We start from the raw sequence: 11,804 nt of genomic DNA, 5'->3' as shown, positions 1-11,804 counted from the left end.
TTTTCATAACTATTGTTTTCTCTAATTCGTTACGGTTTAAGAGCAGTTTCAAATTTACTAAATCACGGAATTTTGTTTTTTTTTTTATTTTGTAATTTTTGGTACTATTTTTGCTCTAGTTTTTGGACCGTTTTGTTGAAACGAGGCGTGTAATACGTCGTTGGAAAGCTATGGACAAGGCGCAAATTTCATATGTAGAAATGGTTTTGAGATTCCTTATAGTTTTAAGTTAATTTGGAAAATCGTGCGGCGGACGACGAGAGGCAGCGGTCGTTTTTCGTGAAATTTTTACAAACCGATTGTCGGAATGATTCAAATGATATGCCGTTGGAAAGATATCGACGAGACGCAACTTTTTCATGTAGAACACTCTCTCTAATTCCTTACGGTTTAGGAGCAGTTTTAAATTTACCGAAATGCGGACACTCTGTTTTTCGCAACACCCAAATCGACGTGGGTACTTCATCTGACTCAAAACCGCACTGCATCGGACGAAAAACCGCACTGCATCAGACGTGTTAGAGAACTGCATGATTTATTTTATTCAAATGTAATTTTTTTTTAAGGACGAGAAAGTAGAGTGCACTTCACATCGGGTGTAGATGAACCACAACACAATCAAAGTGAACCGCATTACTTTTTTTTGCTTCCGTAACAATTTTTTTGCACTTACGTGATGAACAACATCATACGGCCGACCACACTGCTTCATATGAAAAACTGCACTGCATAAGACAGGTAAGTGAACTTCAAGATTTTTTCTATCCTTTTCCTAAAAAAATAATGAAACACAAAACACATGGTACCTCATGGGATGAGTGCAGTGCAGATCAGGGAGAAAGTGAACGGCTACACAAATCAAAGTGGACTGAATGGGGTTTTTTGTCGCTTTCAAACTACTTTTTTATAAATACGTTCAAACTGAATTATCGAGGCTAGCGTACTGCTTTTTTTTGCAAAATGCTTTTGTAAGTATACACTGTTGAGGTTAGTGAATTGCATTATTATTTTTCATTTTTTTTCTTCTTCTCATTTTTTTATGAATGCTACATGACTACTGAAACGAGGCAAGTGTACTGCATTAATATTTCTTCCAACTTTTTAACAGAGTGAGCTGCATAAAAAAATCATCCTGCAAGTGTACTGCATTAATATTTCTTCCAACTTTTTTCTGCTGCACACAACAACAGAGTGAGCTGCATAGAAAAATCAACCTTTTTCCAACAAAAAATGCACTTTGGGAACATAGTGAACCTCTAGGAAAAAGAAGATCACCGTCGCGATCAAGCAAGTGAGCTGCATTTCAAAAAAAAGTATTGTTTGTTTTCTTCAATGCACGTTTTTTGGGAGAGTTGTGTTTGGTGCGTCTATGGGCTACGAGTCGGGGCTGCAATGCTGCTGTTTATAAGCCATAGTACAAATACATACAAATTACAATGACGAGGGACCTCAAAAATAAATCCACAATTTTGTCCGTGAAATGCAAGCCGGCGCCAGCGCACTACATGTTCAGCCCTCACAGCACTGCACCTGTGCGCCCACGGGATCGCAGCAAAAATCTGAAAAACGGAAAAATGTCAACCATTAGCAAAACTAGTATAATGCCCGTGCGTTGCCACGGGCTTTTGAAATATTTTGCTCATCGCCCCCTACCCGAGTCGCCGCCTCCGCCGCCGGCCAACCCTCTAAACCGTGCCACAATCTCTAGCGCCCGCGACCTTCCGCACCACAATCTCAATGGTTAGCAATATTATGAAGAAAAAAAGAAGAATCAAGATGGTTCTCCGAAGAAATCATACCATCTCTTGTTGTACATCATGTTCATGGATTGTACGCATGCTCTCTTCTCTCGGCATCATTAGCATATTTTCATACTACAAAATTTAACACTCGTGTTTTAAATAATCAGTAGTACAAATCAATTTCAAGAACATGTCATGGGTGAATCATTTGGATACTATACTTTAAAAAATCATTCATGCATGGGAGAGATTTGGCAGGTTACACCGAATGCCATTTAGAAAGCCATACCAAATAGAGAGATCCAATTTTACTATAAAAGAACTATGTTACACACAAAAAAATGTACTCCCCCCGTCCCAAAATAAATGACTCAAAAGTGACTAAATTTTATACTAAAGTTAGTACAAAGCTGACTCATTTTTGAGTCACTTACTTTGGGACGGATGGAGTAACTTGTAAGCTCAATAATACTACCTTCTACCTCAAGTCTTCGCATTGATACTGCGGTTCTTGCTTGCGCATACCATTTTGACAGCCATTAAAGGAAGATTTTTAAAATAAAGAGCATGCAATCTAGGCTGAGGATTATACGTGGTTCATGATTCACCATCATCTTTCTTCTGATGTCAATCTAGCCAAGACTGATGGTGGTTTTTGCATTGTTGAACCTTTAGATGCACTGGTAAGTGCATATATAATGAAGCTGCAACAATACAAAGTTAAATTGATTCTTATAAAATGATTAAATAATCTACTCAAGGCATGTTTGAAGATGAAAATTATTTGCAGAAGACCCGTCCGAATTAAATTTTGACATGTTTTGGTCTACAAAATCTTGTGCACCCAGCCTACAGCAAGCCAATGCATCATAAACCAGCGACAACAGCTCGACATGTCTGATGGAAAATCAACCTAACACCAAAATAGGGCGGTACAGACAAAACATGAACCACATCAATCCCTAAGCATACTAAGCAAACAGCCAACTCTAAGCATACTAAGCAAACGTCTGAGCTAAGCATCAAAGTCATTTCCCCTATCGCACAACCAACTTTACAGTGCCTAATTAAGTTTTGCATCTATCGCACAGCCAACTCTACAGTGCCTAATTAAGTTTTGCATACCCTTTGACCCCAGCGACCAGGAAAAGGAAAGAAAAAATGAATGAAAGGAGACGAGTGGAGATCTCGGGGCAAAAAATTAAAACCTGCTCCATGTGCCATTATTCAACACTTTTTAGTCCTACTTTTGCAAACGTCAAAAATAAGATTACACTGAGTATTTGCCAACGCCTAGAATCTAGGCGCGCCTTTTTTAACTATGATTTTTTTGGACCATGAAATTTGGTCGTACCCTAACAATGTTCGTCATACCTATTTCAGCTATGCACTTTCATTTCATCAGATGAAAGTATTTTTTTTGGTTGTTCAGAAAGCACAAATATTTTTATTATGAGGTGTATTTTAAATAAAAAATTCGAGAATATTTTTAAAAAATTATCATTTTTATGGTGATGAACATTTTTTTTGAAATATTATATTTCATTTGTAATTTTTTGAACTGTTTTTTGTGCTTATACATCCCACAAGCAGTTAAGCAGGCAACAATCCGAAGGCCAAATCGGCAGAGCACTAAGAGCAGCCGTACAAACCGGCCAGTCGTCCAATTCTCAATTCTTTAACTTAGCTGACGCCTGACGGCGCTGTCCGATGACTCCAACCCTCAACTGGTCGGTGGGAGGAGCAGAATATAGAAAACAATTATGCTTCTTCCCTGCTCGGCTACTCCCGGCCTAGCTGCTGCAACGACGGTGGCGGCGGCGCCGCAGCCGACGGCACCACCTGGTCCCTGCAGGGCACCAGCCACCAGCAAGCAAGTCTCCAGCCAAAACAATTAAAAATCAGTATATGAAATAATTGGTTGGAAAGGTGATTAAAAAATTAGAATATAGAAAAAATATATAATGAATTAAAAACATACCCAAAATTTCATGTCGAGATAATGTTTGTCTATCAATTGTTTTGTTTTTTGTGCCATTTGGATGTCATCAAACATAATCTTCTGTACGACCAAATTAAAGCAATCTCGGTCCATGCCTCCATGGGTAAATCATCCTTTAGCATTTGTTGTATTTTTTTGAGAGACAAACTAATTGGATATGGCTTTGAAATTGGGATCCATATTTTCCTTATAATGATAAAATAAAGAAAATAGGTAAGAAATACATATGCCACCTTATACATGTCTATGTGTTTACTGGACATTCTACTACAAATTATCACATATCAGTCGGCATCAACAAGGCAATTATGTCACACAGGTAACTACTAACTACATTTTGGTAGATGGTATTAGGCAACCAACACACAAGTAGAGACAGTACTAAAACCTATTTGCTCAGAATTGGATGATGATATTCTAGAATTATTGTTGTCTATGTATGAGAAACCAGTAATAATAATAAATCAACAACAACAGCAGATGTACGTTGGCGGTTGCTAAGGTGATATCTAAATTACACAACCAACTATCTTTAGCTTAGATATTCACCTAAGAGGGGAAATCAGGGATAACCCATGAAATACTACTTCATCCTTATTCATACAAACTTGAAAATGTTGGCAAAATGTGCTACTCTTGCTACCCCAGAAGTTATGGTCATTGACATAAAACTGACTAAAAGATCAGTGCCACTTTTTTTGTTCATCTACTGAATAAAGTGTAGCATCTATGAATATTTCAAGCTTGAATCAAATAGGGAGAAACATAACTTACAGTCTGCACGTTGTTATCATCGAGTGTTACACATGTCTGAGAGCCAAACCTCCTTCGCCTTCACCTGGGTTCTATTAGACGCCTTTGGCACATGCCCGCGCACACACAACAGAGACATCAAAACGAATTATCCTACACTTGAACAACAACATTATAGTTTGGACGAAATTCTATCCATCGATGCCAAAGTTCAGAACCATGCCCACAAAAACATAATACAAAATATATGACGCAGGCAAGACGCTGCTGCAGCTGAAGCTGGCAAGAGAAAATAATTCTTATTAATAAGTGAAGTAAACACATATGACTCAGCCATGCTAAACCATTAGCATAAAATGAACTATTAGCTAGACTGATAAACTCATATGATTTTAGTTCTAACTGGTCCCGAATTTCCAGACAGTTACCTTCGTGTTGTCAAGTGACATCTCACCTCCAAGGAAAAACTTGTTAGCCTCATCATTCCCAGTGTAAGCAAGAACCTATAAATTAACAGAATAAAAATGCATCAAAAACAGGAGCAAGCACGTTAAAATGCAAGCCAAATTGATGTATATATTTCCTTGCAGCAAAACAACATGACAAAATGATGAAGTATCACAGTGGCCCAAATTTTTGCATTCTTTCTAAAACAGAACATGGATCCCTCATTGCAAGAACTAAAGCGTGGAAGAACTAAATAAAAGTAGGGGTCGCAACATGTAAAGTGTTTATCCTCAGCGTGCTAGTAATCCCAATTCGGTAGCTACTGTCAGTTTAATTATTTGTTTGAAACATTCTCCCATGTGGTTGGCTAATGCTGCCCAGTTCTACTTTTAGGAAATGGTGGTAAGTTATGAAATTTTAATCCTAGTAGAACGCCCGTGCATTGCCATGAGCTTTTGATAAACAACTAAAATTAAGATGCTACTCGCAGACAATGCCATCTCAGCTAACACATCTTCTTTTTGGACAATCAGCTAACTAACATCTTAGTATCAAACATAACAATGTTATTGACAACTAAAAAAATTGATTTTTTTAGTCGGAATGAGTTCATGTTTTATTCATTCATCTCAGCACAACCGGAGTCCAAAAAATGACGCATACAATCCGGCAGGTACCTAACCCAAGTTTTACATAACTTATTTGCACAACCATGGTTCGCTAGCAGATGAGCAGCTCCATTAGCCAAGCGTCTCACCCATGTCACCCTAAATTCCTCCTTGGTCACATGCACTATTTTAGGCCAACTCTAATGCATTGACCCAAACGGACACAAAATTTGTGGCTGCTACTCCATTTCAAACAAAGAGGTGTTGGTATAGCCACCGAGGCCGGCCAGGGCATCCACCCCCGCCACATCCTCTGCATGGCGCCATAACACATGGGTGGAGCGCCGCCGTGCCTAGCGTCAGAGGGGCGGCACGAGCAAGCATTGCATCGGGGAACCTACAGGCGCCCGCCATTGCACACTGCATCGGGGAACCTGCAAGCACCGTTGCGTGCAATCCAGCCATCGAGCGCCGCCTAGGTGGGAAACGCTAGAGGGAGTGCCGCCTGGATGGAGGATGCTCGTGCACTGCTACGGGTTGAAGCCAAACGCCAGTTGAAACAGAATAATAAAATATAGACACAATGATCAAATTATTCTTTTAATTCAGTAATATGTGTTAAGCATGATGGCATCTGGTTTTTGTCATACATCGACAAATACCCGTGCATTGGTACGTGTCTTCAATAAATAAAGCGTTAGTAAGAGAACACAAGTTATTGTCGGTCTCCTATCCTCCGTTTTCTTTGTCTATCACTTGGCTTCCATTTTCCCTTTCTCTCTCTCCCTCACCACATGCTCCTTGACACAACAAGCTATATTATTAAGCACAATCAGAACAGTATATTATTGACGGTTAATTGCAGAGTTAAACCGAATTCATTTCAAGGCACCTAAACTGATTTCTAAACCATCAAATATAGAGTTGATTACAAGGTGAGCAAAACAAAAAACAAAATCTACAAAGAGAAAAAAAATCTTAAACCTAAAAGCTATACAGGAGTAGCTAAATGTAAGGACATCAAGACCCAATTCTTACCAAGAGATTTACGAGCTGCATTTTGGTACCTGTGAGATCATAGGAGTAGGCCGTCCATGCTGGCAGTTTCCGTCCACGCTGGCAGTTTCATTTTCATGGTTGAAGATCGTCGCATTGCATCACTTCAAGAGGTTATGGGAGAACATCCGTAGAATCCCTGAAGCAATCCCAAGCTCTTGTTAATGATGTAGTAGATCAAGAAATGATATCAGGAATGGATAAAAATATCGAGCATCAACTTCTGTAATAGAAAAATATTCCAAAGGAAAGCTCTTAAAAAATCTTATTTGCTCACACTAAGAGATAAAACTATCTTGAGTTTTGTTACTGTCAAGGTTGACAATTATAGACTCATCAATAGCAATACAACAAAGATTAGCAAATTCAGTCTTAATTTATAGAAGGACAACTGTAAGTCTTGTATATAGAATTCATTCAACAGGTTTAGGACCCTAAACGTAAGAAAATGTATTGGCATATCTTTAGCACTATAAATGAAGATAATTTTATGGTCTATTTATGCCACCTGATAAATTAGAAATGAGCTTCTTACATGTACCAACCGGATGTGAACTTTTGTCTAGAATTTCAGTTAAGCATGCGCTGTACTTAGTGGAATATCAGTGTGAACTCACGCATGTGTGTGCGCGCACACACACAAACACATACACACAGAAGGAAGCCCTCGTTTGACCCGGAAAGGGAAATCTTGCCCACGCACTCCGCAGGCGAGCTCGTCCAATCTTGCCGCCACTCCGTCTCCCCGGCTGCAGTTCTACGCCTCCATCCCTTGCCACTCCACATCCCCCATCCCCGAATCGCTTTCGTCAACAGCCACCCGTCGCCGCCGCCATCGACGAGGTTACCTTCATCACCGCCACCACAACACGATGCCTCGCCATCATCTCCATGCCCCCATCAGTCGCATCCACTGATCAAATAGTAGGACCTACAAACTGGTTATACACTCAAAAACTGAGCAGGCAAGATCGGTGAGAGCCAAACCGGATTCAAACTCCCAAGCAAAGAAGGGCACCTCTGCATCAGTTCTATAGTCACACGATACGCAACAGATAGAGATTTTCCCATCAGATGAGTAGACAATGTTGCGAACCTCCCCAGACCATTCTGCAAAATGCCACCCCCTGACGCACCCTGCCATTTTTCTGCTGGACGCTCCCTTTCCAGCTCGGTTTCTCGCCGTAGCAGTACATTTCTTGCTGGAGCCCTCCCCTTTAAAACTGGATGATGCCCACCTCACCTTCGCCATGGTGCCCTCTCTGCTTCACATAAGTATATATTCTGATTGTTTGAAATGGACCAATGAATATATATTGTTATATCGATGTCGATGACATAGTCGCATATCTACCTGAACCAACTCATGAGTTTGTTATTCTAAAAAAAACAATCGGAATAGTTCAGTGCATGCTTTTGTTATATATTTGTCATCTTTGCAATGATGGATTTCTTGTTCTTTATACTGTAACGAATTTTGAAATGCAATGTCTAGTTTTCAAATAAATTAAGTTTGTTGACACATTAACACAAACGCATAGGTCAGACTGGAGAGACTGGTTAGTGAAAAAGGAAATGTGGAATATGAACATTAAGGGAGCCAGGCATGGGGTACTGGGGAGATGATCAAACCCGACCTAAACTGTACAGGTAGGAAAAAACAACAAATATTACCACAACCACGGTGCAAGGCCAAAGATGAACTATATAATCAGCATGACACTACGAAATACTATAATTAGAGATGAGATATATCTTCGCAGAATAACAATCTTTGGCAGTGAGCTCAATGTCTTTCCCTGTTCTTTCATCTGGTTTGGCAACCTCGGACAATGTTCACATCCTGTGAAGTAGAGGAAAGTCCCAATCAATTAGTACATATTCCTGTATTCCATGGTTAAATATGCTAGAGTATATATATATATATATATATATATATATATATATATATATATATATATATATATATATATATATCGGATTCCTATACTGTGAAGTGGAGTACAAGCAGTACAAGTGACATACCCGCTGGTCAAGAGCAGGCCAAGGCAGAAACTACCAGCTAGGTGCAGAGCAAAATTCATCGCTTGGCCATGGCCCCCCGTGCAGATGGTAAGTGTGGTGTGGGATATGCAGCCGCCGCTCGCCTCAATGGCGAGGTGTCCCACATTACGGAGCCACGCCATTGTTCATGGTCCACTTTCCTCCGCTCTTCGTCCGATTATATTCCACTAAATAAGCAAGAAGTGAAATGAGAATTCACTTCGAGTTATAATATTCCAGAAGTACACATCTCCAGATATTTACATCGTAGAGGCACACATATTTGAGATGAGACACCAAATTCCATAAAGAAAATAAGGTCTTGTTACCCTTAGAGCTCACTGTACAGATCATAAAAACTGTAAACTACCCAATTTCTCTGCTGCAATGTGCACAAAATATTCAGTTCAGAACTGACAGATTCCAATTGTGTCATGTCCTAGTTCTGGCAACTCTCTTTTTCTTTTCTTCATTGCCACAACACATGGCATTTATCTTAATCATACGAGCACATATATCAGTTGTAGAACCAATGTGCACACATATCAGTTTGCCATGTGATCTTCTCCACCGGAACCTGAATGCATACTTCTCACTGGTGTCTGGTAGCTCTGAACAAACTACACTTTCTCATCAGAACTCGAATGTATACTTCACTCTAAATCAGAAAGATGTACTCATACCAGATTATCAAACACCACGCATGCATCAATGGAGACCACACATGCACCCATCAATTACATGAGCTATTCAACTAATTCTGAAAACTGCACAACTTAAGCGACAGTATGAGGGAGCAGAAACAAACTTACAACTGTAGAACGGCCGGCTCATTCCTGATACATTTATGCGCGTGGCCAGCGGATGCCCGGCTGGAACCTGCCTGGGCAGCCTGGATCGGGAAGATGGCTGGTTCTGCTACAGCAGCCACCTGCCGCCGCCGTGCCCTTTAGCTCCAGCAACAGACCTAAGATGAGTTCGGCGATAAAGATGCGGGGTAGACTCAGGCCGCCACTAACGCTTACCCTTGCTCGTCGTTGACCTCCAGCCGCGTCCGCCCTGAGGGCACTGACCTCGCTCCCTCAACCCTTCTAGCCACACGCGCCTACTGCGGCCGCTGCGGGAGAGAAAGGAGACCCCAGGCACGGGAGGGGCGTGGTGACCAAGGGAGTAGGCAGCCGCAGCAGCCATGAGGGAGGGCTCGTCCTCGTCCACCTGAAGCAGTAGGAGCAGCAGCTGGTCCAGATCCGAGCAACCTGCACAGAAAACAAAGGAAAGGAAAGGAAAGGAATCACAAGGAGGGGCATGAAGAAACCGACAAGACAAGGGAAGGAGGCGTGCGCACCATGGTCGGAGGTCGCCGGAGATGGCCTGCAGCCGGCGCGCGTCCTTTCCTTGGAGGTTGAGGCGTTGGACCTCCACGGGTAGCTAGGGTTTCGGGCGTCTCAGTCCATGGCTAAAGGGAGGGTCGGACCTCCATGGACGACCTCGATGGCCGGCGGCTGCGGATCTAAGCGCTGGGGAAGATGGGATCAGCGGCGGCGGCGTTCACACCCTAGGAAACAGATCGAGAAAGGAGTCGAGGGGGCCTCGTTCATTTGATTTCGCTCGAGGGCAGTCTCGCTCGTGCGTGCGAGTCCTGGTTTTTTTCGTAGGTTTTTCCAGGACGAAAAAAAACCGGACGAAGTGGTGGGACGAAAAAAACCTGGAAGCGAGACTACCAACTGCTCCATTAGGAGTAGAGATACACACACAGAAAACACCATCATCCTACCCCCATCTTCGCGGACAGTAGGCACATGGGTGCCGCACTGCACACCAACGCCCATGAACCACCTTAAAACACAAACAAAAATTCAAGGCAAGCCACTCAGGGGTGTTGGGGGTTGGCCCTGACTACTGGGATGCCCAGAATGCGGAACCGCATGGCTTGCCCGGTCTCAGCGCACTGCAAGTTTGGGACGGCTGGACTGCAATTGGTTATGCCACGAACGGAGCATTGCAAACGCTCGCTCCAGGGGGCGTCGCGGCAATGTTTATGGCATCGTGGCCGACGACGAGGGAGGCCGAACGTGAGCCTGGTTGGGAAGGGAGGCTGGGATTTTGGCGTGGATGAGATGCAGGCGCCGGAGGAAGCCAGATCGGGGTAGATCGTCGCCTCCCGCAGCTTTCATCGGGCCTCACTCCTTCCCGGGGCCCTGCCCGCACCAAAGCTCCTGGGCCTCGCCGTTTTGCAGGATGGGGAGGCCGATGGCCGCGGCTGGTGGCGCAGGGGGGGCAGGAGGGCCTCGGATCCGGCCTGGGGTGGATGGAGTCAGCCAGGCATCGTCGGCCTCGTTCTGGGGTGATAGGCTGGTGGCGGCGGGGATCGGGGGCCCCAACCATGGCGCTCCCCTCGGATCTGACGGCAGGGGACGACAGGGACGAACAAGGGTTGTCGGGGACCCTTAGGAGGCCGATGAGGTGCGGTGGGAGGGGAGTGCTGAGGCGCATCGGCCGGCGGAGTGGCTGGCATTAGAGATTTGGGACGGGGAAGGTGGGGAAGGAGGTGGGGCACCAGAGCCGGCCTGGCGGTGGGAGGCCGGGTTGAGGTCCGTCGTGAGGAGGACTGGAGGCAGGAGAGGTGGCAGGTGGGTTGGATCAGGGGAGTTAGCCGGGAGGAAGGAAGTGGAGGGGATCAGGGGAGGAAGAAGATGGAGAGAAGTGAGGTTGGGGGTGGGGTGGGCCGGTGGGTTGGGGGTGTTATCAGAATAAGGAGGTTTTGTTATCAGAATAAGATCTTAAAGGTGTTATTATAATAGACACACCATATATATACATATATATATATATATATACATATATACATATATATATATACATATATGTGTGTGTAGTGTTACTATTCATTACTCAGGGTGTAGAATAAGTTATTCTTCACCCGAGGTAATCTTACGATCATTTCATAATTAAATTACGTTTGCAATTTAAATAGTTACATTCCTATTGATTCGCCATGTAAAATTTGGCATAAAAAAATAAAAAATATAGGTAATAAGCCAAAAAAATGTAGTTTATGTGTATTTTACACTATGTTTTTACGTTTCTAATTTTACATAACATAAAATATTTTTTACAATGATTATATATTTTCTTACGGTCTCTTTTTACGTC

At 42.9% G+C, this 11,804-nt stretch overlaps 1 long non-coding RNA gene across 14 annotated transcripts; it reads right to left on the bottom strand.

Moving 5' to 3' along the window:
• Positions 1 to 1,283: 1,283 nt before the first annotated feature.
• LOC123061228 (uncharacterized) lies at positions 1,284 to 11,366 on the bottom strand. Of its 14 annotated transcripts, none has more exons than XR_006428786.1 (12): positions 9,997 to 11,366; positions 9,677 to 9,907; positions 9,464 to 9,598; positions 8,634 to 8,839; positions 6,620 to 8,451; positions 4,926 to 5,000; positions 4,519 to 4,650; positions 3,724 to 3,930; positions 2,177 to 3,621; positions 1,800 to 1,874; positions 1,654 to 1,718; positions 1,284 to 1,559 (listed from the first exon to the last, which is right to left on the bottom strand). It is a non-coding gene; the product is annotated as an uncharacterized lncRNA (long non-coding RNA). The 14 variants fall into 14 exon arrangements; XR_006428787.1 differs by having other exon boundaries at positions 2,335 to 3,621; XR_006428792.1 differs by having other exon boundaries at positions 1,654 to 1,874; positions 4,519 to 4,776; positions 6,620 to 6,747; positions 7,144 to 8,451.
• Positions 11,367 to 11,804: the final 438 nt, after the last annotated feature.

This window comes from Triticum aestivum, chromosome 3A, assembly GCF_018294505.1.
Source record: "Triticum aestivum cultivar Chinese Spring chromosome 3A, IWGSC CS RefSeq v2.1, whole genome shotgun sequence".
Taxonomy (NCBI): domain Eukaryota; kingdom Viridiplantae; phylum Streptophyta; class Magnoliopsida; order Poales; family Poaceae; genus Triticum; species Triticum aestivum.
This window is presented reverse-complemented; position numbering and strand designations above follow the sequence as displayed.